Source organism: Polypterus senegalus, chromosome 14 (assembly GCF_016835505.1).
Source record: "Polypterus senegalus isolate Bchr_013 chromosome 14, ASM1683550v1, whole genome shotgun sequence".
Taxonomy (NCBI): domain Eukaryota; kingdom Metazoa; phylum Chordata; class Cladistia; order Polypteriformes; family Polypteridae; genus Polypterus; species Polypterus senegalus.
Window position 1 is genome coordinate 90,688,381 of NC_053167.1, and position 6,000 is coordinate 90,694,380.

Sequence of the window (6,000 nt, forward strand, 5' to 3'; positions counted from 1 at the left end):
CTAAGTTTTGTACCTAATACATGAATGCAAAATTTGGTTGGCCTAAGTGAAAGCATACTGAAGTTATCGTGTTTACTTACACACACACACAGACAGACACACAGACATAATTCAAAAAATTGTATTTTCGGATTCAAGGAGATCTAAAACGTCGAGATTCATTAAAATCTCGAAATTTAATTTTTGGATGATTACAATACTTTCCATATACTTTGTATATGAGAAAGTAAAAAATGTGGCAGAGAATTACTGCATGAAGCGGCAATTTTAATTCAAGAGGCTAAGAATTTCTTCATCACAAGTCTGCATCTGAAGTGTCTGCTGTAAACATGACCAACCCTTGATGGACAAAGATATATGTCCACTTTACTGATATAATCAAAATACTATACTCGCTAGAGTCCAGTCTCTCAACTTTGATGGGTGAAGGTGACAGTTTTTATTTCATTGTGTATTTCATTTTCCACACAGTGTCACTGAAATAAATAAATGAAGAAATATTTCAATAAATATGTAAATAAATAAGAATATATATATACTGTATATATATAGAGAGAGAGAGAGAGAGAGAACATATGATACATTTAAATGCTAACGATACATTTAGTTATGTTTGTTCACATATGACTGTTTATTTGTTTATTTTTTATTTCAATTTTGAAATATTCCTCCATGTGCTACAAGATATGAGATTTTCCAAAACATTTTTTTACACCACAGAGAGCTAGAGCTTATCACAACAAAAACTGTGACGAAAAGCTGGTAGGAACATTGTGAATGTACAAACTCAGCACAAGCACTGACCAGGTTGGGATCCACACTCAGTGTCCTGGAGATGCGTTGAAATAACTCTAATCACAATGCTGCTCCAATTCCAAAACTCACTATAAAATAAGCTTCAACATTTCAGTGCCAGTATCACAGAGAGGAAGATAAGGCCCAACACTAAACAGGGCATCAGTTAGTTATGGAGCTGGGTTTTAAACAGTTATTTATTAGTTGTGTTCTTCCTTACAGGTTCTTCCACATTGGGATGTGCACAAGGCGGCAACCAATCTGTAGATGGATTGCCAGTTTGTCAACAATAAACACAGCAGAATTTCTTTAAGCTGTCTGAACAAAACTGAAGATTGTCGGCTAAAATGTGGCAAGACTGGGAGAACAAAGCTATTAAACCTTGTGATGAAGAAATGCAATCTGTCAACATTTTAGAATGAACCCTTATAGAGGAATTTCTGAATAGCTAGCTCAGGATGGGTTCAAGGAGCTTGGCAGGAACAGCATTAAGACAGAGTGGGCAGCACTGAAATATACTGTCTGAGGATGTGCACCCTGAGGTAAAGAGATGGAAGTGTCTTACAGAAAGGCCTGGGGCCTCATGTATAACGTCGTGCGTAGAACTCGCACTATAACATGGCGTAAGCACAAAAGCCGAAATGTGCTTACGCACAGAAAAATCCAGATGCAGGAATCTGTGCGTCTCCAACTTCCACGTTCTTTCGCTACATAAATCCCGATCAGCGTGAAAACTAACGCTCGAGCACGTGCATTATATAACGCCCCAACTCCTCCCAGAATTACGCCTCTTTGAATATGCAAATCAATATAAATCGCCCTTAAGCTCAGCCTTCTGTGAAAAGACAATGGGAAAAGCACGGGGGAAAATATAACAATTTCAGCGAATACCAAGTGGAGGCAAAGGAAAAATATACTATTTGTTTAATTAAACCGTGGTATAATCAACAAAAGGAAGTTGATCGAGTGACATAGCGTGTTGGAGAAACTTGAAAGCTCAGATATCAGTCGCCGTGAAAAGGCGAGTCGTAGCCTACCGTCTGAGTGTCATATGAAAGCTTTTTAGGGTACAGAGAAAAAAAGGCACACAGTGGGGAAAAAAGCACGAAATGTCAACTTCAATCTCGAAATTTCCACTTTAATCATGTAGTTTATTTTGTCATTAAAGTAGAACATCATAAACGTCATCTTAAAATCATTTAATTAACCAGTTTCTCAAATCATATCGTAATTAAAGTAGCACGTTAAATGCTTTGTTTTGTATTTGATCTTCTATGTGCCTATGTGTGTGAATCACTACTTGCTTCTTAAACCGGCTCTCTTCCTCCGACTGTACACAGAATCCATTACATTCGTGATATTACAGCTCTCTGAATAACTAAAATACTGAGATGTATACGTGATATCATTTTATGATGATAAGAGTTAAAGCACGTTATTAAACATGGGTTTTACAGCGCAGCGATTGTGCACGACCATCGATGAAATTATTTATTGCAGCAGTATCAGGGCGGCTCTAGGCTTGTGGTGGCCTGGGCAGAAAAGAGTCGGTGGCTCTTTGGCCCGCCAATGTCAGTGAGGTAGCTTATGCACGGCGGATGGCCACGTCCGTTGCAGACACTGCATAGCCGCCTCGTGCTCATGACACAAGCATTTAACTTTTGTCGAAATTTGCCGCTGCTTTTTTAGCTGTGTCGTTATTTTCTCTTTCTGTTTTATATTCAATATATATTGGCGTGGCCACCATGCAGTTCTTGCTTTTCTTTCTCCAAGTAACCGATTGCCATCTCTGTAATAGATGTTAAGCCATCTGTAAACTTAGAGCGCTGATTCTTTAAAAAGTTTAAGGAACATTGAACTATCTTCGTAGTACATGTTTAATTATTCTATCCTTCACGCCAGTCCCAGTGAAGAATATAGATTATTTAAATGAAGTTAAAGTTTTACCTGTATAATATAATCAACATATTTTGCTGCATTTCATCTTAAAATGATATTGTCATCATATGTAAATACGCGCTTTATAAAGTGGCTCAGGTTGTGCAATATTATAACTGTAGTGCAAGTTTACAGTGAGGTAATTGTACTTATAAGTACAAACAGTTCTACAAGGAGCAATTGATTGAGTGTTTTAGTTCTTGGGATGAAACTGTTTCTGAACCGAGGTCTGTACAGGAAAGGCTTTAAAACGTTTTGCCGTGGCTGAGACAGCGTGTCCTGATGCTGTATACCGATAATTCTCTTTCCGATCAGCTGCTGCTGTGATTCACACTCAGATACAGTGATATAAATACTCCGAGTGGTGCAGTGAGAGTAATATGGAAAAGATGATCCGCTGTGGCAACTCCTAACGGGAGGAGCTGAAGAAGAAGAAGAAGAAGGTGCAGTGAGAGTAACAACGCTAAAGCAGTTATGGTATTTGGAATACTATGGCTATTCCCTGGACCATTATATTGTTACAAGTTAATTACAATCAGATGCATTACACTAATAAACAATATGCGGTTAGTTTCTGTGTATTTATAAAGCCGTCAGGAAAATAATGAGTAATCACACAGGAACAGTACCATTGCTTTGACGCTGGGTGCCGCCAGTCTGCAAAACCGAGCGGAGAACTACGACAAGGTATGAGGTACCGTGGAAAAGTCGTGGCTTTACGCCAAGTGTAGGTTTTATACATCGCGATTTGAACGTGGTGAAGTTCTTACGCTAACAATTCTGTGCGTCGCACTGTTTATACATGAGGCCCCTGGCCTGGACCATGTCACACTCCACAGAGAAGAACTGGATGTCCAGAAGGCTAGGGTTGACTTTAACTTTTCCCAAGAGGATTTACTTGTTATGGTTTCAACTTGACATTTTATTTTCCTTTATTTCTTGGACAATTACTCTTATGTTCCCTTAACATTGTTAGGCTGAACATTAAAATGTAGTAACAAATGAATTAGATTATGAACATAATACCTGTCAAATATCATGAGACCTTTTAGCCAATTAACTTAATTTTTCGTAAAATTTTAGATATACTGTCATGCCTATTCATAACATGTTGTATGGAGTTTTGTATTTTTAACTGATTATTTTATATATTTGTAAATCAGTGTATACATTTTAAGCCTCACTTCTGAGAAGAGCTCTTTGCAAGAATAAATGTTACACAAATGTTCATATGGAGGGAATTACTGTTGAAGCAATGTGGTAGCCAAAAAAGAAAAAGATTCTGAAGAAAGTATTTAAGAAATACTTAAAAGAAAGTTTAAGAGGAAAAATGTCTGGGGAGAGAAGACCTGAGAAGAGATTAAAGTTAACTGAAAGACACAGCAACTATGAAAAAAGTTGTCAGTTGTTATATGAGGGAAGAATTAATGCTGGCATCGAAAGAGGCAATATGGATGATTTCACCTTCCTTCAGGTAAAATATTGCTGGAGATGATGAAAAAACATTGTTTTTTATTATAGCTGAGATGTCTTTCATATAGATGTAAAAGTTTATTTTTTAATTAATGCATACACAATGCAATGTAAATATGTACAAAATATTGGTGGCTCCTTGACGGAAAATCAATCAGTTTAGGCAGGTGCCGGACACCTACTTCAATGTGCCTAAATCAGGTTTAATTGCCCAAAAGTAAACCACTTTGTAAATGAAAGAAACTAAATTGAAACGGACTCTTCATTTGATACATTCAGTTTATCCCCTGATGTGTGAAATAGCGGCAAGTATGCTCATTGGTATAAATAACAGTGGACAAACGTGTTGTAGCCACACCTGCCTTTCTTCTTAAATTCTTCTTAAATGATGGATCAACCCGCAATCATCCCTGTTGATGTCCAAAAGCTGACTTAGAATTACCAGTACTTGGACACTGGAGATGGAAGCTTACATGGAGGATGACACTTCTTACTACACACTGATTGTCATTGTTTCCAGCTAATAAGTGGAGTATAGCAGGTCACTTTCAGCTACCACTTCATTGCCTTAGAATGTATTGCCTTAATATTTCCATGACACAAAATGCTCATCTTTTGTTAAAATTTTGAATAAAGCTTAACATATTTTAACTACTCACATCACTGAAAAAACATTATTTCATATTGTAATAATTGAATGGTGTTCCATAGCTGTGGACTGTGGAGCTTTCTTTGTTTTCTTGTGTTTTATTATTTTAAACTTGATTTTACTTTAAACAGGCATTAAGTTTGGTAAGATAAATACAACTTATTTTTATTATCATTGGTGTAATGTCATGGGCTAGTGATGCTGTTTTATAGCACAGAATCTTGCGTTCAAATCTTACTCTAGACACATGCTATGTAGAAGTTTCTCTTCTAACCTATGTCAAAGTCCGTGCATTTTCTGACCTTTTCTTTGTGGACTTTCTAAAGGTATTCTGATTTTCTTACACAACCAAAATATGTTGGGTAGATTCGTCTGGTGACTAAGATTTAGATTGTGTTGTGGACTCTATGCAGTCTGCTTTCTGACGTAAGCCTAATGCAACTAGGAAAGGATCAGACCTCTCATGACCTTGCAGCTGAAAGAACTGGTCATGGGAAATCAATGAATTAATATAATTATTGTTATTGGAATCCTAGTCAATTTTCCTCGTGTTCTCTCCTTGACTGAGTAGGTTTTATTCCTAGTTCTTTGTTTTTTCTCCTACATCCCAAACATGGATAACTGAGGGGGATACCTGACTCTAAATTGACCTTGTTTGAATGTGTTTTAGTTGTGTTTCTGCTGAACCTCCATTTGGGATCTGACTCCAAGCAACCTTGAATTGATACAAGTGCGGTTAGGCTTAGGGTAGGGTAAATGGCAGGATGAACTGGTTATTATTTCTATTGTCATTGTTGTTGTTATTTTGGACCAATGGTTGTGAGTGGCAATTCCTGCATTTAGCAGGGTAATATTAAATATATAAAACAAACATAAAATAAAAGTGTGAAAAGCTTTAATTATCTGTGCCAACTACTACAGTGCATAAAGCATTCAAATTCAACAAAAATGGTATCATCCTAGATGGGCCTCAGTGGAAAGCTGCATGAATCCTTTTTATCATGTAATTGTTTAAAAGCAAAGACATTGGGGTTGTGCATAAAACAGGCTGAAGAACCTGGCAGAGAATGACCAGTTAGTTTAACTTGCAGAGACATCTGTGTAATTTAATCAAATTAGTAATTAATCTACTCTATATATATAAA